General features: G+C 41.7%; 1 long non-coding RNA gene across 1 annotated transcript; it reads right to left on the bottom strand.

Annotated features, from left to right (window-relative positions):
- Nucleotides 1-13,340: 13,340 nt before the first annotated feature.
- Nucleotides 13,341-18,060, bottom strand: LOC123487921. The gene is made up of 2 exons (XR_006659908.1): nucleotides 18,023-18,060; nucleotides 13,341-13,413 (listed from the first exon to the last, which is right to left on the bottom strand). It is a non-coding gene; the product is annotated as an uncharacterized LOC123487921 (long non-coding RNA).
- Between the last annotated feature and the right edge of the window lie 6,883 nt (nucleotides 18,061-24,943).

The following is a 24,943-nucleotide window of genomic DNA, read 5'->3' as shown; positions in this document are numbered from 1 at the left end:
CCTTCATATCGAAAATAGCATTAGATATTTCAACACCATCCAATTCCTTTTATCAGATCCAATTTAGTGTCTTCTGAAGTAGAGGGAAAATGAAGACCTGACTAGTTCAGTTCTCAGGAGATTCAAAGTTGTAAAGTGTGTTGTAGTAGGAAGCAAATGTTTGGTTTATTTCTACAGGATCCATTGATAATTGTCCTTGTAAATTATGAATTGCATTAAAGGCTGAATTTAGCTTCTTAATGTGCCAGGCCAGCAATTTACCAGGTTTTTCACCTTGATCATAGGACTGTTTCAGCCTAGTAAAGCTGTTTGCAGCCTTTGAGGTGGGAAGTTCTTCATACTGAGCTTTAAGACCAAATCATTCCTTGTTTACTTCTACTGAGTTATCCAAAAAAGCTTCCCTCTCCAATTCTCTCATTTTCTGATTTATCTGTTTTGAAATTGGTAAAACGTATAATTTGCCCGCAAATATGTGCTTTGAAATCCTCCCATCTGGTACTCGCTGACGTTTGGTCAGTGTTCAATGTGAAATAAACATCTATATGCACTCCAACGTAATGTAAGAAGTCTGGGTCCTGTAACCATCTGGGATGCAAACGCCATCTAGAGGATCCTTTTACTAGTTTTGTATCCCTATAGAATAATCACACAAGGGAATGGCCATTCAAAACAACAGTATCATATCCACTTCCTGCTACATTGGGAAGCAATGAGCAAGAAACTAAAAAGTAGTCTACATGAGAATATGATTTAAATGTGAACATGAATTCTCCCTTTTACTCGGGTTCTGAGTCCTCCAAGGTTCACATAGATTTAAGTCCTGAATGAAATGCTGTAATTTCTTTCTACTCTGCGAGTGGGAAGTGTCTAAACCAGAGGAGCGATCTAGATGAAGATCAAGAGTGCAATTAAAGTCCCCTGCCATTAGGACCTTACCAGGAATGGAGGCTATCAATAGAAATACAGTGGGGGGAAAAAATATTTAGTCAGCCACCAAGTGTGCATGTTCTCCCACTTAAAAAGATGAGAGAGGCCGGTAATTTTCATCAGAGGTACACGTCAACTATGACAGACAAAACGAGGGGAAAAAATCCAGAAAATTACATTGTAGGATTTTTAATTAATTAATTTGCAAATTATGGTGGAAAATAAGTATTTGGTCAATAACAAAAGTTTCTCAATACTTTGTTATATACCCTTTGTTGGCAATGACACAGGTCAAACGTTTTCTGTAAGTCTTCACAAGGTTTTCACACACTGTTGCTGGTATTTTGGCCCATTCCTCCATGCAGATCTCCTCTAGAGCAGTGATGTTTTGGGGCTGTCGCTGGTCCACACAGACCTTCAACTTCCTCCAAAGATTTTCTATGGGGTTGAGATCTGCAGACTGGCTAGGCCACTCCAGGACCTTGAAATGCTTCTTACGAAGCCACTCCTTCGTTGCCCGGGCGGTGTGTTTGGGATCATTGTCATGCTGCCCAACCCAGCCACGTTTCATCTTCAACGCCCTTGCTGATGGAAGGAGGTTTTCACTCAAAAAAAACAGCCCCAAAGCATGATGTTTCCACCCCCATGCTTCACTGTAGGTATGGTGTTCTTTGGATGCAACTCAGCATTCTTTGTCCTCCAAACACGACGAGTTGAGTTTTTACCAAAAAGTTTTTGGTTTCATCTGACCATATGACATTCTCCCAATCCTCTTCTGGATCATCCAAATGCACTCTAGCAAACTTCAGACGGGCCTGGACATGTACTGGCTTAAGCAGGGGGACACGTCTGGCACTGCAGGATTTGAGACCCTGGCGGCGTAGTGTGTTACAGATGGTAGGCTTTGTTACTTTGGTCCCAGCTCTCTGCAGGTCATTCACTAGGTCCCCCCGTGTGGTTCTGGGATTTTTGCTTACCGTTCTTGTGATCATTTTGACCCCACGGGGTGAGATCTTGCGTGGAGCCCCAGATCGAGGGAGATTATCATTTGTCTTGTATGTCTTCCATTTCCTAATAATTGCTCCCACAGTTGATTTCTTCAAACCAAGCTGCTTACCTATTGCAGATTCAGTCTTCCCAGCCTGGTGCAGGTCTACAATTTTGTTTCTGGTGTCCTTTGACAGCTCTTTGGTCTTGGCCATAGTGGAGTTTGGAGTGTGACTGTTTGAGGTTGTGGACAGGTGTCTTTTATACTGATAACAAGTTCAAACAGGTGCCATTAATGCAGGTAACGAGTGGAGGACAGAGGAGCCTCTTAAAGAAGAAGTTACAGGTCTGTGAGAGCCAGAAATCTTGCTTGTTTGTAGGTGACCAAATACTTATTTTCCACCATAATTTGCAAATAAATTCATTAAAAATCCTACAATGTGATTTTCTGGGAAAAAAATCTTAATTTTGTCTGTCATAGTTGACGTGTACCTATGATGAAAATTACAGGCCTCTCTCATCTTTTTAAGTGGGAGAACTTGCACAATTGGTGGCTAACTAAATACTTTTCCCCCCCGCTGTATGGCATGGCATAAGCTACAGGCAACTAATACAATTGCATTTTATCGATGGCAGTTTGAATGCACAGAGATGCCATGACAAGATCCTGAGGCCCATTAAATACTTATTTCCGTCATTAAAATGCAAATCAATTTATAACATTTTGACATGTGTTTTTCTGGATTTCTTTGTTGTTATTCTGTCTCTCACTGTTCAAATAGACCTACCATTAAAATTATAGACTGATCATGTCTTTGTCAGTGGGCAAACGTACAAAATCAGCAGGGAATCAAATACTTTTTTCCCTCATTGTACATGGTTTTACACCAGTATTGCCAGCATTTGTTTTATTCACTGGGCTATCTAGAGTGATCAGATAGTAGACTAAAGAAGTGAAGTAGACAAACTGCCAATGTTTTAAAGTTTTATTAAATGAGTGTGTAGTTCACGAACCCTTGTGATAGTGAGTGGAGGATGATATGGCTTCTACATCTGCAAAGCTTGCTCTTTGGGGGGTTTTGGCTGGGTTTCTATAAAGCACTTTGTGACAACTTCTGATGTAAAAGGGGCTTCATAAAATACAGTTGATTGACATGTATATCACACCAACTGATTGGTTCTTCTGATGTTGTTCACACAGGAGACCATGTTGAGACATTCAATACATCCAGAGAGCAACAGCAGGAAGATCACAGAGCTAAGAGGTCTCACCACTGCCCACATTGTGAGGCGAGTTTCTCAATTCTATCAAAGTTAAAAATACACCTACATATACACACAGGAGAGAATCTGAATTCCTGTACTGACTGTGGGAAGAATTTCACAATATCAAAGGCTCTGACAGTTCATCAGAGAGTGCACATAGGAGTGAAGCCTTACTCCTGCTCTGACTGTGGGGCAAGTTTCTCTCAACTGGGCCACTTAAAAACACATGAATGTATACATACAGGAGAGAAGCCTTACTCCTGTTCTGACTGTGGGGCAAGTTTCTCTCATCTGGGCAGCTTAAAAAGACATGAACGTATACACACAGGGGAGAAGCCTTACTCCTGCTCTTACTGTGGGAAGAGTTTCTCTCGACTGGGCCACTTTAAAATACATGAACGTATACATACAGGAGAGAAGCCATACTCCTGCTCTGACTGTGGGAAGGGTTTCTCTCAATCTGGCAAATTAAAAATACATGAACGTATACATACAGGAGAGAAGCCATACTCCTGCTCTGACTGTGTAAAATGCTTCACAACATCAACTGAGCTAAGACTTCATCAGAGAGTGCACATAGGAGTGAAGCCTTACTCCTGCTCTGACTGTGGGGCAAGTTTCTCTCAACTGGGCCACTTAAAAACACATGAACGTATACATACAGGAGAGAAGCCTTACTCCTGTTCTGACTGTGGGGCAAGTTTCTCTCATCTGGGCAGCTTAAAACAACATGAACGTAAACACACAGGAGAGAAGCCTTACTCCTGTTCTGACTGTGGGTTAAGTTTCTCTCAACTGGGCCACTTAAAAACACATGAACGTATACATACAGGAGAGAAGCCTTACTCCTGCTCTGACTGTGGGGCAAGTTTCTCTCAACTGGGCCACTTAAAAACACATGAACGTATACATACAGGAGAGAAGCCTTACTCCTGTTCTGACTGTGGGGCAAGTTTCTCTCATCTGGGCAGCTTAAAACAACATGAACGTAAACACACAGGAGAGAAGCCTTACTCCTGTTCTGACTGTGGGTTAAGTTTCTCTCAACTGGGCCACTTAAAAACACATGAACGGTTACACACAGGAGAGAAGCCTTACTCCTGTTCTGACTGTGGGGCAAGTTTCTCTCATCTGGGCAGCTTAAAACAACATGAACGTATACACACAGGAGAGAAGCCTTACTCCTGCTCTGACTGTGGGGCAAGTTTCTCTCAACTGGGCAGCTTAAAACAACATGAACGTATACACACAGGAGAGAAGCCTTACTCCTGCTCTGACTGTGGGTTAAGTTTCTCTCATCTTGGCAGCTTAAAAAGACATGAACGTATACACACAGGGGAGAAGCCTTACTCCTGCTCTGACTGTGGGAAGAGTTTCTCTCGACTGGGCAGCTTAAAAATACATGAACGTATACACGCAGGAGAGAAGCCTTATTCCTGCTCTGACTGTGAGATGAGATTCTACATATCTGGCAATTTAAAAAGACACCAACGTATACATAAGAAGTAGTAGTGGATTGGATCAAATTAAGAAAGCATAGAACACTCTATTATAATCCTATTGTTTCTCACTGTGAGAGAACTGTGCAGAGGAACGGGAAAGTTGTAGAATGTTAGAATCTCTTAACTGATCAGTGTGCACCTTGTCAGTTTTGCAGTCCTTAGATAGCTCCTACTGTAAAGATAATGAGAGGTCTAGGATATTGAGGAAACCACGAGTACATGCATCCATGCCCTGACAAATTAAGGCTGTTCTGATGACAAAGACTATCAGCTGTTCAGAATTAACAGGTCCAGAGAGGGGATGCGAGGAGGGGGTGTGGCTATGTATGTGAATCACAGTATGCAGGCAAAGAGAAGAATAACTGACCTAGAGAAAGAAGAGTTTGAGTGTCTTCAGCTCCGTCCTAAACAACACCCCAGCTCAGTTTCATCTCTGGTAGTGGAGTGCTCTAACATCCACCATGGGCACATGACAAAACACTGCAGCAGAACACTGTGGATTATCTCATAATCACTGTCCATGTGATCAGGATGTCCTCTCCCCAAATGGGTCTCATCCTGTGTGGAGACTTTAATCACCTGCCCATCAAGATGCTGACAAATTCCCATCCATACATGAAACAAGTGGCCAAAGACAAGACCACAGAGGGGACTCCATCCTAGATCTGATCAACACAACCCACTGTACTTACTCCTCTCGGATCCAGTGATCACAAATGTCTGCTGTTCTCTCCAAACACAACATCAGGAGGGAGAAGAGAGGTGCAGCGTAAAAAAGGACATCTGGTAACCCAGAACAGAAAGGAGACCTTTGCACGATGTATGGCCAGTACTGACTGTTCTGCCATATATGAGGTGGAGAGCATCGATGCAAAGGTGGAGACGTTCAACTCCTGCATTCAAACTGCACTTGATGTATACATGAGAATTAGAAAACAACACTGGACAAGCCCTGGATGACTGAAAGAATAAAGGCTGGCATCAGGAAAATACAGAATATTTTCAACAGATGGGGAGAAACAATGACATGGAGAAAATACAGAAACACAGTGCAAATGATTATCAAGGAAGCAAAGACAATCTACTACAAAACTGAAATCCAGGACCTAAAGAAGAAAAACCCTAAGGAATGGTGGGACTTCATTAACAATGGACTGGGACCAAAGAAAACATCAGGAGGGAGAATACAGGTCGAGGGAATTGAAGACGACGTGGCTGATGTTTTGAATGGCTTCTTTGCTGAGGCATGGACAAGCACCACACATCTTGCCATCTTCCCCCTGCCCATGTCTACAAAGCAGGTTGAGCTGTGCAGCATTGGCCAGTTAAAGCAAGCTCTGAACAGACTCAGCCCACGTAAAGCATGTGGGCCTGATGGCATTCCAGCCTGGCTACGAAAAGAGCATGCAGAAGATCTAGCCCCTGTCATCAAACACATTGTTAAAACTGTCCCCTGCCAGTAGGAGGTGTTATCTGAGTGCACGATTCAGTATGACTACCTCCCAAAGTCCAGCACTACTATCGCCCTTGGGAAAGCCACATACTCCTGGCTGACAGCTACAGACTCCATAAACCCAACAATGGTGAGGGTGTTACTTGCTGATGTGTCCAAAGCCTTTGATCGAGTAGATCACGCAAAGTTCCTGCAACATCTGTCTGACATTGAACTGTGTCCAAGGTTACTAGCCTGGCTCCACAGCAACACCACCGAAAGAGGGCAGAGGGTGATGGCAACTGGCACATTTAGCCCTTGGTCAGAGGACCATCCACAACCTGCACCACTAATCCTAGAAGACAGGAAGTACCAGTGGTAACAACAACCAAGTATCTTGATTTTAATCTAGACTCTAACCTCAGTGGTGACATGTGGAGCAGCCAGTGAGAAAGGCCTCAAACGCCTTTTTGACTGTTCTGGAATACGGTGGAGTGCTGTTAGTTGGATGCAGTAAAAAGCAGCAGACCCAACTAGACAGGGTGCAGAGGAGGGCCTTGAGGATCATCTCCAGAGGTGGAGCAGTCCAACCACAGCTCCTGTCACTGCAGAGCAGGCGAGAACAGTCTGCAGTGCACCTGGTGAAGGACATGCACACTCTTGACCATCCACTGAATGACCTGCTCCCTCCAAGAAGAGGTAACTGCACCACCAGGCTCCTGAGAAACAGCCACAAACTGTCCTGTATAACTGCCCGTACAAACCGCCTGCAAAACGCCACTCTACCCACTGCTTTTTTTAAATAACATTTTAATATTTCAATTTCCATCATGAAAAATGTCCTGTAATGTTTAATAAATAATAAATAAATAAATTGGTCATTTAGCAGGAGCTCTTATCCAGAGCGACTTACAGGAGCAATTAGGGTTAAGTGCCTTGCTCAAGTGCACGTCGACAGATTTTTCACCTAGTCGGCTCGGGGATTAGAACCAGCGACCTTTCGGTTACTGGCACAACGCTCTTTGCCCAAGTGTTCTGTATTCTACTTTGTCGTATTGTGTTATATACTCTCTGAAAGTGCTGGTTTGAATCCCGAGCCAACTAGGTCAATCTGTTTGTTGGCAGGCAATTAACCCCAATTGGTCCTATAAGTCCTTTAAGAGCATCTGCTAAATTACAAATATGTAATGAAAATCATGTTTGTACATGAATTTGTGCTGGGCCTTCTTTGTGCATTAAACAAGTGTTTAAAGTGAAATAGTTAGTGTCTATACAGTGCATTCTGAAAGTATTCAGACCCCTTGACTTTTTCAACAAAAAAATAAGTTACAGCCTTATTGTAAAAATGTTTTTTTTTTTTACAAACAACAAAAGCAACAAAAATCCCTCATCAATCTACACACAATACCCCATAATGACAAAGTGGAAATAGGTTTAGACATTTTTGCAAAAACTTATTTACATTAGTATTCAAGATCCTTTGCTATGAATCTCAAAATGTATAATCCTGTTTCCATTGACATTCCTTGAGATGTTTCTACAACTTGATTGGAGTCCACCTGAGATAAATTCAATTGATTGGACGTGGTTTGTCTGTCGATTTAACATCCCACAGTTGACATTGCATGTCAGAGCAAAAACCAAGCCATGAGGTTGAAGGAATTGTCCGTAGAGCACTGAGACAGGATTGTGATGAGGCACAGATCTGGGGAAGGGTACCAAAAATGTCTGCAGCATTGAAGGTCCCCAAGAACACCGTGGCCTCCCTCCATTCTTAAATGGAAGAAGTTTGGAATCACCAAGATTCTTCCTAGAGCTGTCCACCCGGCCAACTGCGCAATCGGAGGAGAAGGGCCTTGGTCAGGGAGGTGACCAAGAACCCGATTATCACTTTGACAGAGCTCCAGAGTTCAGCCCGCTTGAAGTTTGCCAAGAGGCACCTAAAGGACTCTGACCATGAGAAACAAGATTAGCTGGTCTGTTGTTACCAAGATTGAACTCTTTGGCCTGAATACCAAGCGTCACTTCTGGAGGAAACCTGGCACCATGCCTACGGTGAAGCATGGTCGTGGCAGTATCATGCTGTGCGGATGTTTTTCAGAGGCAGTGACTGGGTGACTAGTCAGGATCGAGGGAATAATGAAGGGAGCAAAGTACAGAGAGATCCTTGATGAAAACCTGCTCCAGAGCGCTCAGGACTTCAGACTGGGGCGAAGGTTCACCTGGCTCAGCCAGAGCCCAGACTTGAACCCGATTGAACATCTCCGGAGAGACCAGAAAATAGCTGTGCAGCAACGCTCCCCATCCAACCTGATAGAGTTTGAGAGGATCTGCAGAGAAGAATGAATGAAACTCCCCAAATACAGGTGTGCCAAGCTTGTAGCATCATACCCAAGAAGACTCTGCTGTAATCGCTGCCAAAGGTTCTTCAAGAAAGTACTGAGTAAAGGGTCTGAATACTTAGATATTTCCATTTTTTTATTAATAAATTCTGAAAAATTTCTAAACCTGTGTTTTGCTTTGACTTTATGGGGTATTGTGTGTAGATTGATGAGGGGGGGAAATGATTTAACCAACTTTAGAATATGGCTGTAACGTAATAAAATGTGGAAAAAGTCAAGGGGTCTGAATACTTTCAGATTGCACTGTATATAGTGCACTGTATATAGCCAAGCTACCATTGACTAGGTATTGGCACCCCCATGTATATAGCCAAGCTACCATTGACTAGGTATTGGCACCCCCATGTATATAGCCAAGCTACCATTGACTAGGTATTGGCACCCCATGTATATAGCCAAGCTATCATTGACTAGGTATTGGCACCCCATGTATATAGCCAAGCTATCATTGACTAGGTATTGGCACCCCATGTATATAGCCAAGCTACCATTGACAAGGTATTGGCACCCCATGTATATAGCCAAGCTATCATTGACTAGGTATTGGCACCCCATGTATATAGCCAAGCTATCATTGCTCATCGTGTATTAATTCCTTGTGCTACAATCTTTTTCCTATTATTATAATTGTTGTATTGTGTTCTCCATTGTTGGTCAACATTTCACTGTTAGTCTACACCTGTTGTTTACCAAGCATGTGACAATTAAAATGAAATGACTACGTATTTAGTTAATTGTCTTCTAAAACTATACTGAAAAAATATATAAACTTGACATGTAAAGTGTTGGTCCCATGTTTTATGAGCTGAAATAAAAGATCCCGGATATTTTCCATACGCACAAAAAGCTTATTTCTCTCAAATTTGGTGCACAAATTTGTTTCCATTTCTGTTAGTGAGCATTTCTCATTTGCCAAGATAATCAATCCACCTGTGAGTTGTGGCATATCAAGAAGCTGATTAAACAGCATGATCATTAAACAGGTGCACCTTGTGCTGGGTACAATAAAAGGCCACTCTGAAATGTACAGTTTTGTCACACAACACAATGCCACAGATGTCTACATTTTGAGGGAGTGCACAATTGGCATGCTGACTGCAGGAATGTTCACAAGAGCTGTTGCCAGAGAATTTAATGTACATTTCTCTACCGAGAATTTGGCAGAACGTCCAACTGGCTTCACAGCCACAGACCACGTGTAACCGTGCAAGCCCAGGACCTCCACATCTGGCTTCTTCACCTGCAGGATCATCTGAGACCAGCCACCCGGACAGCTGATGAAACTGAGGAGTATTTCTATCTGTAATAAAGTGGGGAAAAATCATTCTTATTGGCTGATGGGTTGGCCCCTGTCATGTGAAATCCATAGATTAGGGCCTAATGAATGTATTTCAATTGACTGATTTCCTTATATGAACTGTACCCTTGTAAAATTGTTGAATGTTGTGTTTATATTTGTGTTCAGTTAAAATCTTACAAAAAAAACGGATTATGAATATGTTTGGAAAACTGCATTGATCTGCCAATGAAAATAACTAGAATTTGTACTGGTCAACCTCTCCTTCTCGTTTGTATTCAATTCTTCCATATTAGATCTGACAGTATGAATGGTTCTTATGTTTTTTGGGGGGTAAAAACTCAACTCGTCGTGTTTGGAGGACAAAGAATGCTGAGTTGCATCCAAAGAACACCATACCTACTGTGAAGCATGGGGGTGGAAACATCATGCTTTGGGGCTGTTTTTCTGCAAAGGGACCAGGACGACTGATCCGTTTAAAGGAAAGAATGAATGGGGCCATGTATCGTGAGATTTTGAGTGAAAACCTCCTTCCATCAGCAAGGGCATTGAAGATGAAACGTGGCTGGGTTGGGCAGCATGACAATGATCCCAAACACACCGCCCGGGCAACGAAGGAGTGGCTTCGTAAGAAGCATTTCAAGGTCCTGGAGTGGCCTAGCCAGTCTCCAGATCTCAACCCCATAGAAAATCTTTGGAGGGAGTTGAAAGTCTGTGTTGCCCAGCGACAGCCCCAAAACATCACTGCTCTAGAGGAGATCTGCATGGAGGAATGGGCCAAAATACCAGCAACAGTGTGTGAAAACCTTGTGAAGACTTACAGAAAACATTTGACCTGTGTCATTGCCAACAAAGGGTATATAACAAAGTATTGAGAAACTTTTGCTATTGACCAAATACTTATTTTCCACCATAATTTGCAAATAAATTCATTAAAAATCCTACAATGTGATTTTCTGGATTTATTTTTATCAATTTGTCTGTCATAGTTGCACACCCATCGCTATGGGCGGGCAATTGGGGGCCGGGCCTTCCCCCAAAAATGATTGTGCCCCCTCCCGACTTGAGGGAATTTATTATTAAATATATGTACTGTAGGCTAATAATAATTGTGCCCTGCCCTCCCATGCATTTCATATGCCCCCCTTAAGACTGAGGTCTGGCGACGGGTCTGCATAGTTGACGTGTACCTATGATGAAAATTACAGGCCTCTCTCATCTTTTTAAGTGGGAGAACTTGCACAATTGGTGGCTGACTAAATACATTTTTTCCCCACTGTACCTTTGAATCTTGAGTACACACCGACGTCTCCTGTATACAAACCTTACATATAGGACTTAAAGTTGTAAAATAGTGAACTACTCCTTTAATGGAGTGGTAGGTGCTATGAAAGGGATGTTTAAAAAATAAATAAACGTTAGTTGTATTTTGTAAAAAAAAACATCATAGTACAATGGAATGTTGTTGTTCATTGTACTACAATGGTAAATTTTTGTAAGAGCTGTCCTTCACATCGGAGTGCTAATGCTGGCTCTTTGCGTCTCTTGACCATGTCGCGTGGACCGGGCACAAAGCTCAAGGAGCGCTCTCCACTTCCCTCCTGTAGTTATTTAGCAAGCCTGATAACACATCACTCCCGACAGACACAAGCAAAAACTCTTGCATGAATGTAGAAGCCTATACACCTAAACACTAGCGATCTGACATGCTGTATTGCATGGAAACTGCAGGCTACTAACAACAGCAGCTACATAGTCTAGCCTACTATGGCCCTGTCCCTCTGGCTAGGGTAAGACACTGACTATTTGATTTTAAACAGTTTGTTTCATTTAATTATACACAAAAAGATGTTGCCCAGATCAAATTAATGTACAAACAGTATTTTTCATTACATTTGAGTCATTTAGCTGATGCTCTTATCCAGAGCAACTTACAGGACCAATTAGGGTTAATTGCCTTGATCAAGGGCACAACAACAGATTTTTCACCTAGTTGGCTCGGGATTCAAACCAGCGACTTTTCAGTTACTGGCCCAACACTATTAACCGCTAGGCTACCTGCGGCCAGATCAATTAACTTCAATACAGTTATCCAAATACATTCATAATCAATTAATAAAATCAATGAATCTAATTTTAAAAGACAATTTAAAAAACAAAATTAGTCGATTCATAGCCTTTTTATAATTAATAAAAGTTGTTTAGTAATATAAAATAATCCACCCAAACTAATGCTGAAAACTGATCATCACACCATCTTTATCTGATATACACTGAGTGTACAAAACATTAGGAACACCTTCCTAATATTGAGTTGCACCCCCCCTTGTCCTCAGAATAGCCTCAATTCGTCGGGGCATGGACTCTCCAAGGTGTTGAGAGCGTTCCACAGGGATGCTGGCCCATGTTGACTGCAATGCTTCCCACAGTTGTGTCAGGTTGGCTGGGAGTGGATCTCTACTCCGAATAGCTCGTTCCATCTCCTCCCACAGATGCACAATTGGATTGAGATCTGGTGACTCGGCAGGCCACTGCAGTAAGCTGAATTCACTGTCATGTTCTTGGAACCATTCCTGGACAAGCCTTGTGGCATGGGGCATAATCCTGCTGAAAAAAAATATTTTGCAGATGGATACACTGCTGCCATGAAGGGATGCACCTGATTGGTAACGATGTTTAGATATCCTGTGGCATTCAAACATTGCTCCACTTTTATCAAGGGGCCCAATGTGTGCCATGAAAACACACCCCACACCACCACCAGCCTGCAATGCTGACACACAGCATGGATGCATGTACTCATGGTTTTCTCCATACCTTAGTCCTCCCATCAGCATGAAACAGCAGGAACCGGGATTCATCAGACCAGGCAATGTTTTTCAAATTCTCCAGTGTCCAGTGTTTTCATTCCATAGCCCACTGCAGTTTCTTGTTTTCTGCTGAAAGCTAATGGGGATCCATAATAAATACACCACAACTACATCGTAAGGATCATAGCTTTCACCTGGGTTCACCTGGTCAGTCTATGTCATGGAAAGAGCAGGTGTCCTTATTGTTTTGTACACTCAGTGTATGTTGTGTCTACTAGCTCATTCCCACATAAAACTGCAGATGTGACCTTGAGCAAGGCACTTAACCCTAATTGCTCATGTAAGTCACTCTGGATAAGAGCGTCTGCTAAATTACTAAAATGTAAATGTAATGTACCACCCAGTTAACCATCAAACTCCATTGTGAGACGCCTCAAATATGATATTCAACCTTAAAGGCAAATCCAAGGTCATCTCAGTATCATTACAGTAGAAGCTAACAAAACACACCAAAACTGACAAGGTGCAACACTGATCAGTAAAGTAAAGAGATGCTAACATTCTATAATGCTCTCTTTGATTATGAATTTTAGGACCCCTTTAGTTATAAAAATATATATTTAAAAATGAATTTGGCCTTTACTACTATATCCAATAGAAACACATTGAATAACACATTCATAAATGGCCCAAAAACAGACTAATGGTGAAAACTGATCATCACATCATCTCTATCTGATACATTCAGTACAATGTAGTATTTTATTAGGATCCCCAGCGGCTACTCTTCCTGGGGTACAAACAGGAAACACAAAAAATACATCAAATACATCATCAAGCACTACATTTACAATTTAGTCATGTTGCAGATGCTCCTGTCCAGAGAGACCCACAGCTAGTGCATTCATCTTATGATAGCCAGGAGAGACAACATAGTGGCTACTAAAAACTCCCTATGAAGCAGAAACCCAGGGAGAAACATAGAGAGGAACCAGGCTTAAAGGGGTGGCCAGTCCTCTTCTGGCTGTACCAGGTGACATATGTTTACATATCAGTAGGCTGTACAATACAAAAGGGGGGGGAAACTATTCTAAAAGTTGGTAAGAGTCGAAAGCTAAAAAGGGGCAAAAGTCATGCAAATTATCGGCCATATCACCCTCAACAGCAAACACAGGTTCTTAGAAATGTTTTCACATTTATTAAAAACAATAATACCTTATTTACATACACCTTAGCCAAATACATTTAAACTCAGTTTTTCACAATTCCTGTAAAAATTCCCTGTCTTAGGTCAGTTAGGATCACCACTTTATTTTAAGAATGTGAAATGTCAGAATAATAGTAGAGACAATGATTTATTTCAGCTTTTATTTATTTAATCACATTCGCAGTGGGTCAGAAGTTTACATACTCTCAATTAGTATTTGGTAGCATTGCCTTTAAATTGTTTAACTTGGGTCAAACGTGTCGGGTAGCCTTCCACAAGCTTCCCACAATAAGTTGGGTGAATTTTGGCCCATTCCTCCTGACAGGGCTGGTGTAACTGAGTCAGGTTTGTAGGCCTCCTTGCTCGCACACACTTTTTTCAGTTCTGCCCACACATTTTCTATAGGATTGAGGTCAGGGCTTTGTGATGGCGACTCCAATACCTTGACTTGTTGTCCTTAAGCCATTTTGCCACAACTTGGAAGTATGCTTGGGGTCATTGTCCATTTGGAAGACCCATTTGCGACCAAGCTTTAACTTCCTGACTGATGTCTTGAGATGTTGCTTCAATATATCCACATAATGTTCCTTCCTCATGATGCCATCTATTTTGTGAAGTGCACCAATCCCTCCTGCAGCAAAGCACCCGACAGCATGATGGTGCCACCCCCGTGCTTCACGGTTGGGATGGTGTTCTTCTGCTTCCAAACATAACATTATTTTACTCCAAACATAACAATGGTCATTATGGCCAAACAGTTCTATTTTTGTTTCATCAGACCAGAGGACATTTCTCAAAAAAGTACGATCTTTGTCCCCATGTGCAATTGCAAACCGTAGTCTGGCTTTTTTATGGCGGTTTTGGAGCAGTGGCTTCTTCCTTGCTGAGCGGCCTTTCAGGTTATGTCGATATAAGACTCATTTTACAGTGGATATAGACACTTTTGTACCCGTTTCCTCCAACATCTTCACAAGGTCCTTTGCTGTTGTTCTGGGATTGATTTGCACCAAAGTATGTTCATCTCTAGGAGACAGAACGCGTCTCCTTCCTGAGCGGTATGACGGCTGAGTGGTCCCATGGTGTTTATACTTGCGTACTATTGTTTGCACAGATGAACGTGGTACCTTCAGGTGTTTGGAAATTGCTCCCAAGGATGAATCAGACTTGTAGAGGTCTACAAAATTTATTCTGAGGTCTTGGCTGATTCCTTTTCATTTTCCCATGATGTCAAGCAAAAAGGCATTGAGTTTGAAGGTAGGCCTTGAAATACATCCACAGGTACACCTCCTATTGACTCAAATTATGTAAATTAGCCTATCAGAAGCTTCTAAAGCCATGACATCATTTTCTGGAATTTTCCCAGCTGTTTAAAGGCACAGTCAACTTAGTGTATGTAAACTTTTCACCCACTGGAATTGTGATACAGTGAATTATAAGTGAAATAATCTGGCTGTAAACAATTGTTGGAAAAATGACTTGTGTCATGCACAAAGTAGATGTCCTAACCGACTTGCCAAAACTATAGTTTGTTAAAAAGAAATTTGTGGAGTGGTTGAAAAACAAGTTTTAATGACTCCAACCTAAGTGTATGTAAACTTCCGACTTCAACTGAATATGGACAAGCAATGACAGAGCGGCATATACAGTAGAATATTATAGAATACAGTATATACATATATGGACAACCAATGACAGAGCGACATGGACTAAGATACAGTAGAATATTATAGAATACAGTATATACATATGAGATGTGTAAAATGCTTCACAACATCAGCTGAGCTAAAAGTTCCTGTTGTTATTTTTGTAATGTGCCATAAGGTTAATTTTATTTTATGTTTTTTTGAATCTGGTTTTATTGCTAGTTTGAGTTACCTGGCAGAGAGTTCCATGTAGTCATGGCTCTATTTAATACTGTGTGTTTCCCAGCGTCTGTTCTGGACCTGGGGACTGTGAAGAAACCTCTTGCTTCATGTCTTGTGTTGTACCGATGAGTGTCCGAACTAGCTCATTCCCACAGAAAACTGCAGAGGAAAGCAGTACCACCCAGTCATCTATCAGACCTCACTGAGTGTATTCAACCCTAAGGGCAAATCCAAGGTCATCTCAGTATCTTTACAGTAGAAGATAACAAAACACACCAAAACTGACCAGGTGAACACTGATCAGTAAAGAGAGGCTAACATTCTATAACGCTCCCTTTCCTCTGCACAGTTCTCTCACAGTGAGAAACAATAGGATTACAATAGAGTGTTACTCTTTCTTAATGTTATCAAATTCACTGTTACCACTTCCTTTATGAGATGAGAATTAAGTGATGGAGTGACTTTACTCTTAACTGGTCTGAGATAACTGATGAGGCTTTTCTCTTGTGTGTGTTCTCTGATGACCTTTTAGCTCAACTGATGTTTAATAAAATTTTCCACAGTCAGAGCAGTATTAAGGCTTCTCTCCTGTGTGTATACATTCATGTCGTTTTAAGTTGCCCAGTAGAGAGAAACTCACCCCGCAGTCAGAGCAGTATTAAGGCTTCTCTCCTGTGTGTGTGTCTCTGATGTAGCTTTTAGCTCAGCTGAGATTTCAAACTTTTCCACAGTCAGAGCATAAATAAGGCTTCTCTCCTGTGTGTGTTTCCTGATTAACTTTTAGCTCAGTTGATGTAGTAAAGCATTTGACACAGTCAGAGCAGGAGTAAGGCTTCTCTCCTGTGTGTATACGTTCATGTCGTTTTAAGTTGCCCAGTAGAGAGAAACTCACCCCACAGTCAGAGCAGAAGTAAGGCTTCTCTCCTGTGTGTGTTCTCTGATGACGTATTAGCTCATATTTTGTTTTTAAAAAACATCCACAATCAGAGCAGGAGTAAGGCTTCTCTCCTGTGTGTATACATTCATGTCGTTTTAAGTGGCCCAGTCGAGAGAAACACTTTCCACAGTCAGAGCAGGCGTAAGGCTTCTCTCCTGTGTGTATACGTTCATGTATTTTTAAATCCGCCAGTCGAGAGAAACTCTTTCCACAGTCAGAGCAGGCGTAAGGCTTCTCTCCTGTATGTATAAGTTCATGTATTTTTAAATCCGCCAGTTGAGAGAAACTCTTTCCACAGTCAGAGCAGGAGTAAGGCTTCTCTCCTGTGTGTATACGTTCATGTCGTTTTAAGTGGCCCAGTTGAGAGAAACTCAACCCACAGTCAGAGCAGAAGTAAGGCTTCTCTCCTGTGTGTGTTCTCTGATGACATTTTAGCTTAGTTGATGTTGTAAAGCATTTTACACAGTTAGAGCACGAGTAGGGCTTTTCTCCTGTGTGTATACGTTCATGTTGTTTTAAGTCACCCAGTCGGGAGAAACTCTTTCCACAGTAAGAGCAGGAGTAAGGCTTCTCTCCTGTGTGTGTTCTCTGATGAGCTTTTAGTTCAGCTGATGATATAAAACCTTTTCCACAGTCAGAGCAGAAATAAGGCTTCTCTCCTGTATGTATACGTTCATGTTGTTTTAAGTGGCCCAGTCGAGAGAAACTCTTTCCACAGTAAGAGCAGGAGTAAGGCTTCTCTCCTGTGTGTGTTCTCTGATGAACTTTTAGTTCAGCTGATGATATAAAACATTTTCCACAGTCAGAGCAGGAGTAAGGCTTCTCTCCTGTGTGTATACGTTCATGTTGTTTTAAGTGGCCCAGTCGAAAGAAACTCACCCCACAGTCAGAGCAGAAGTAAGGCTTCTCTCCTGTGTGTGTTCTCTGATGAACTTTTAGTTCAGCTGATGATATAAAACCTTTTCCACATTCAGAGCAGAAATAAGGCTTCTCTCCTGTATGTATACGTTCATGTTGTTTTAAGTGGCCCAGTCGAGAGAAACTCTTTCCACAGTAAGAGCAGGAGTAAGGCTTCTCTCCTGTGTGTGTTCTCTGATGAACTTTTGGTTCAGCTGATGATTTAAAACATTTTCCACAGTCAGAGCAGAAATAAGGCTTCTCTCCTGTGTATAAGTTCATGTATTTTTAAGACCTCTAGTTTCCAGAGAGAAACTCACCCCACAGTCAGAGCAGAAGTAAGGCTTCTCTCCTGTGTGTGTTCTCTGATGACGTTTTAGCTTAGTTGATGTTGTGAAATTCTTCCCACAGTCAGTGCAGAAATACAGATTCTCTCCTGTGTGTATTTGTAGGTGTATTTTTAACTTTGATAGAATTGGGAAAATCTCCTCACAATGTGGGCAGTGGTGAGACCTCTTAGCTCTGTGATCTTCCTGCTGTTGCTCTCTGGATGTAGAGAATGTCTCAACATGGTCTCCCTGTGTGAACAACATCAGAAGAACCAGTCAGTTGGTGTAATATACAGTACCAGTCAAAGGCTGACACACCTACTAATTCAAGGGTTTTTCTTAATTTTGTACTATTTTCTATATTGTAGAATAATAGTGAAGACATCTAAACTATAAAATAACACATATGGAATCATGTAGTAACCAAAAAAAGTGTTAACCAAATCAAAATGTTATATTTTAGATCAGGGGTGTCAAACTCATTTTAGCTCAGGGGCCACATGGAGGAAAATCTATTCCCAAGTGGGCCGGACCGGAAAAATCATGGTATATATAACTTAAAAACAACAACTTCAGATTGTTTTCTTTGTTTTAATACGATCAACATACAACATAAAGCTGGAGCCTGAGGACAGTGTGTCCAAAATAGTACAAGCACAACATCACTATTAATCATAAAACACGTCAAGTTTATTTGAAAATTCTAAAGAAAAAGAACACACAAACACACAATGCCTCAGTGATTAACATAACTGTTTCACAGATCACAGAACTATATCAGGGTGTCATTTCTCAGGCAGAAATGTAGATAAAAATAATGAAATCCTGTTCCCCAAACAAGTGCAAGAACCACAGAGTCAAGAATAGGTTAAATATACAAATAAAATAAAATAAATTAAAAACAATAGTACATCAACATAAAAACATATAAACATAAATCTGAAAGCGTTGCTCAAACTCCCGTAACAGTCCAGTTATTTTATCTTTGAACCGCTTCATGTCTGCCACATGTTGGGTCGGCACACATTTTTTCAGACAGGGAGAGCTGCATCACCACCGGCAAGTTGCGTCTCCCACAATGACAGCTTCAACTTGAAAGAACGTATGCTGTCATAATACTGCGTGACAACTTTGTTGCGCCCTTGCAGCTGTTTGTTCAAGTTATTCAGGTGCTCTGTAACATCCACCATAAATGCAAGGTCCGGCATCCATTCTGCGGAATGAAATTCTAACACTGGTTTGCCCTTTTCTTCCATGAACTGTTCAATTTCTTCTCGTAAATCAAAGAAACGCCTCAGCACAGCACCTCGGCTTAACCATCTTACTTCAGTGTGGTATGGCAGGCCATAGATGTGGTCTTTCTCTTCTGAGAAGGCTGTCAAACTGACGGTGATTCAGGCTTCTGGATCGGATGAAATTAACAGTTTGGATGACCACCTTCATGACGTTATCCATCTTTAATGACTTGCAACACAAAGCCTCCTGGTGCAAAATACAGTGAAAAAGTCAAAAATCACGTCCTCTATTTGCAGATTGCACTTTCTCTCTGAACTTTGTCACAACGCCTGCTTTTTTCCCGATCATTGAGGGCGCACCATCTGTAGCCAGGCTGACAGCGCGGGACCAGTCCACTCCGACCCTGTCCAGCGCGGCGAGATGGGGTAAAAATATCAGCTGCTGTCGTTGTATCTGTCATCGGCACCAACTCCACGAACTCCTCGGTGACGGTCAATGTGTCATCAACTCCGCGGATGAAAAAAATTGCCAGTTGTGCAACATCTGTAATTCCGTACTTTCATCAATTGCAACCAAACGCAATAAATGACTTTACTTTTTTTGCTTCAACTGGCTGTCAAATCCACTGACAGATCGGAAATCCTGTCTGCAACTGTGTCAGGCTGATATTTGCAAAAGCCTGCCGCTTTTCAGGGCACACGATCTCTGCTGCCTTCATCATGCATGTTTTTTTACAAATTCACCCTCACTAAATGGTTTGAAGCCACTGCGATTTCATTAGCAATGAGGTAGCTAGCTTTCACTGCAGCGTCACTGATGTCTCGGCTGTGAGTAAACACAGACTGCTGTTTCTTCAGACCCGCCAACAGTTCATTCACCTTCTCTCATCTCCGCCAGTCCTTGAAAGTTGTCATATTTGTCGGCATGAAGACTCACATAGTGTGGCATGAAGGTTATATTCTTTCAGCACTGCAACATGCTCTGAACACACCAAACATACAGCTTTCCCATTAAATTCCGTGATTAAATAGGATGACCATTTTTCTTGGAACACTCTGCACTCTGCGTCCACTTTTCTCTTTTTTGACAGAGACATATTGGGGCAATGAGGGTGCCAAAGCACATAATGTTAAAAGTAGAAGCCGGAGATAAATCCGATGGGCAAAACAAAAGTAGCTCATTGGCTGCACGTGCTTGACCTACTTGCTCTGCCCGGTATAAACAGTTTGCTTGCTTAACGCAATTGCTATTGCGCCATCCAGTGGACGCAATTGGAGCAGCAGTTTATTTTATTGAAAAATTGCAGCGTATTTTTATTTTTTTTAAAAATAATAAAAAATAATAATTTTTATCATCTCGCGGGCCGGATTAAACCCGTTTGCGGGCCGGATCCGGCCCGCGGGCCGTATGTTTGACACCCCTGTTTTAGATTCTTCAAAGTAGCCACCCTTTGCCTTGACAGCTTCCCACACTCTTGGCATTCTCTCAATCAACTTCACCTGGAATGCTTTTCCTACAGTCTTGAAGGAGTTCCCACATATGCTGAGCACTTGTTGGCTGCTTTTCCCTTCACTCTGTGGTCCAACTCATCCCAAATCATCTGAATTGGGTTGAGGTCAGATGATGTGGAGGCCAGGTCATCTGATGCAGCACTCCATCACTCTCCTTCTTGGTCAAATAGCCATTACATAGCCTGTAGGTGTGTTGGGTCATTGTCCCAAGCGCAAAACCAGATGGGATGGCTATCACTGCAGAATGATGTGGTAGCCATGCTGGTTAAGTGTGTCCTTGAATTCCCTAAAAATATCACAGACAGTGTCACCAGCAAAGCACCCCCCACACCATCACACATCCTCCTCCATGCTTCACTGTGGAACTACACGCAGAGTTAATCCGTTCTCACCTACTCTGTGTCTCACAAAGACACGGCTGTTGGAACCAAAATCGGACATTTGGACTCACTCGGACCAATCTAATGTCCATTGCTCATGTTTCTTTGCCCAAGTAAGTCTCTTCTTATTATTGGTGTCCTTCAGTAGTGGTTTCTTTTCAGCAATTCGACCTTGAAGGCCTGATTCACACGGTCTCCTCTGGAAAAGTTGATGTTGAGATGTGTCTGTTCCTTGAACTCTGAATAATCTATTTGGGCTGCAATTTCTGAGGGGCTGGTAACTCTAATGAACTTATCCCCTGCAGCAGAGGTAACTTGGTCTTCCCTTTCTTGTGGTCCTCGTGAGAGGCCTGTTTCATTATAGCGCTTGATGGTTTTGATAGCCCTTGAATAAACTTGAAAAGTTCTTGAAATTTGGATTGACTGACCTTCTATGTCTTAAAGTAATAATGACTGTCGTTTCTCTTTGATTATTTGAGCTGTTCTTGCCACATAATATGGACTTGGTCTTTTTACCAAATAGGGCCTATCTTCTCTATACCACCCCTACCTTGTCACACACACCTAATTGGCTCAAATGCATTAATAATGAAAGAAATTGCACAAAATAACTTTTGATAAGGCATTCCAGGTGACTACCTCATGAAGATGGTTGAGAGAATACCAAGAGTGTGCAAAGCTGTAATCAAGGCAAAGGGTGGCTACTTTGAAGAACTTAAAGTATAAAATATATTTTGATATGTTTAACACTTTTGGTTACTAAACGATTCCATATGTGTTGTTGAATAGCTTTGATGTCTTCACTACTATTACCACAATGTAGGATGTAGGAAATAGTAAAAATAAAGATAAACCCTTGAATGAGTAGGTGTGTCCAAACCTTTGACTGGTAATGTACATGTCAATCACATTTATTTTTTGAAGCCCTTTTTACATCCGCAAAGTCACAAAGTGCTTTACAGAAACACTTCCTAAAATCACGAAAGATCAAGCAATGCAGATGTAGAAGCACAGTGGCTACTAAAAACTCCCTATAAAGCAGGAACCTAGGGAGAAACATGGAGAGGAACCAGTCCTCTTCTGGCTGTACCGGGTGGCGCAGCATCTCAATGCCCTCATGAGACAGTTCAACTGCAACTTTTTCATGCACAGTGAGAAGTTTTGAACAAACAAACTTAGTTAGATAGAACCTGCTCTTACCATGAGAAACAGATTTCCCAATCTTCTCCTCCTCTTCTTCATCTTTAATGTTGACATTCAGCTCCAGTGTTTGACTGCAGTCTTCCAGCTTCACTGATGCCATCTCTGGATCCTGCAGTGCAAACTGGGCTCCACTGTCACAATCAGGACCCACTGACTGTAGGTTTGGACTTAGTGTGGAAGGAGAGGGGCAGGCTGGGTTTGTCCTCACTGTTGATGTTACCGGACTTATACCTGAGTTGGCAAGTAGTAATAAAGAGAAAAGGAAACAAAAGTTATTGTCTTGACAATTCAGGCACATTCTTTATTCTCAAAAAATATTTTGTATTTTTTCAATCATCTAATTCAGTGTTTGACTGAAAAAGTAGTAATTTTGGGTGCCGGTAAGGTATATATTTCGGTGCAGGAGTCCCACAATACCTTTGAGCTAATATTCTATAAGAGGAACATGAGCTCAAGCAGTAGACATTTCAGGTGCTGATATTCAGCTCTGTTGAGCTTCTGTCCAAGTCAAACACTGATCTCATTTTAATAGATCAGGTAGCTAAAATTGACAACAAATAATTAACATTACAAAGTACACACTACACAATGTACAGTTGAAGTCGGAAGTGTACATACACCTTAGCCAAATACATTTAAACTCAGTATTACACAATTCCTGATATTTAATCTTAGTAAAAATTCCCAGTCTTGCGTCAGTTAGGATCACCACTTTATTTTAAGTGAAAATGTCAGAATAATAGTAGAGATAATGATTTATTTCAGCTTTTATTTCCTTCATCAGATTCCCAGTGGGTCAGATGTTTACATACACTCAATTAGTATTTGGTAGCATTGCCTTTAAATTGTTTAACTTGGGTCAAATGTGTCGGGTAGCCTTCTACAAGCTTCCCACAATAAGTTGGGTGAATTTTGGCCCATTCCTCCTGACAGAGCTGGTGTAACCGAGTCAGGTTTGTAGGCCTCCTTGCTCGCACACACTTTTTCAGTTCTGCCCACACATTTTCTATAGGATTGAGGTCAGGGCTTTGTGATGGCCACTCCAATACCTTGACTTGTTGTCCTTAAGCCATTTGCCACAACTTTGGATGTATGCTTGGGGTCATTGTCCATTTGGAAGACCTATTTGCGACCAAGCTTTATCTTCCTGACTGATATCTTGAGATGTTGCTTCAATATATCCACATCATTTTCCTTCCTCATGATGCCATCTATTTTGTGAAGTGCACCAGTCTCTCCTGCAGCAAAGCACCCCCACAGCATGATGCTGCCACCCCTGTGCTTCGCAGTTGGCATGGAGTTCTTCGAGCTTCCAAGCATCCCCCTTTTTTCCTCCAAACGATGACCATCATCCTCATAACGATGTCATTATGGCCAAACAGTTCTATTTTTGTTTCATCAGACCAGAGGACATTTCTCCAAAAGTACGATATATTGTCCCCATGTGCAGTTGCAAACCATAGTCTGGCTTTTTTTATGGCGGTTTTGGAGCAGTTGCTTCTTCCTTGCTGAGTGGCCTTTCTGTTATGTCGATATAGGACACGGTTTACTGTGGATATAAATACTTTTGTACCTGTTTCCTCCAACATCTTCACAAGGTCCTTTGCTGTTGTTCTGGGATTGATTTGCACTTTTCGCACCAAAGTACGTTCATCTCTAGGAGACAGAACGCGTCTCCTTCCTGAGCGGTATGACGGCTGTGTGGTCCCATGGTGTTTATACTTGCATACTACTGTTTGTACAGATGAACGTGGTACCTTCAGGCATTTGAAAATTGCTCCCAAGGATGAACCAGACTTGGAGGTCTACCATTTTTTTCCTGAGGTCTTGGCTGATTTATTTTATTTTCCATGTCAAGCAAAGAGGCACTGAGTTTGAAGGTAGGCCTTGAAATACATTGAGGTACACCTCCAATTGACTCAAATGATGTCAATTAGAATATCAGAATCTTCTAAAGCCATGACATCATTTTCTGGAATTTTCCAAGCTGTTTAAAGGCACAGCCAACTTAGTGAATGTAAACTTCTGACCCACTGGAATTGTGATACAGTGAATTATAAGTGAAATAATCTGTCTGTAAACAATTGTTGGAAAAATTACTTGTCATTACTTGCCAAAACTATAGTTTGTTAACAATAACTTTGTGGAGTGGTTGAAAAATGAGTTTTAATTACTAAACTTCAGACTTCAACTGAGATGTGTGTGTATATATATATATATATACACACACACACACACACAGGCCACCAAGACTCTTCCTAGAGCTGGCCGCCTGGCCAAAGTGAGCAATCGGGGGTGAAGGACATTAGTCAAGAAGGTGACCAAGAAGCCGATGGTCACTCTGACAGAGCTCCAGTGTTCCTCGGTAGAGATAGGAGAAACTTCCAAAAGGACAACCATGTCTGCAGCACTCCACCAATCAGGCCATTATGGTAGAGTGGCCAGACGGAAGCCACTCCTCAGTAATTTTATTTAACCAGGTAAGCCAGTTGAGAACAAGTTCTCATTTACAACTGCGACCTGGCCAAGATAAAGCAAAGCAGTGCGATAAAAACAACACAGAGTTACATATGGGGTAAACAAAACATAAAGTCAAAAATACAACAGAAAATATATATACAGTGTGTGCAAATGTAGTAAGTTATGGAGATAAGGCAATAAATAGGCCATAGTGCAAAATAGTTACAATTCCGTATTAACACTGGAATGATAGATGTGCAAAAGATGATGTGCAAATAGAGATACTGGGGTGCAA

Source organism: Coregonus clupeaformis, unplaced genomic scaffold (genome assembly GCF_020615455.1).
Source record: "Coregonus clupeaformis isolate EN_2021a unplaced genomic scaffold, ASM2061545v1 scaf1898, whole genome shotgun sequence".
In the NCBI taxonomy this organism is placed as follows: Eukaryota; Metazoa; Chordata; class Actinopteri; order Salmoniformes; family Salmonidae; genus Coregonus; species Coregonus clupeaformis.
The sequence above is the reverse complement of the archived record's forward strand: the minus strand, read 5'-3'. Positions and strand labels throughout refer to the sequence as shown.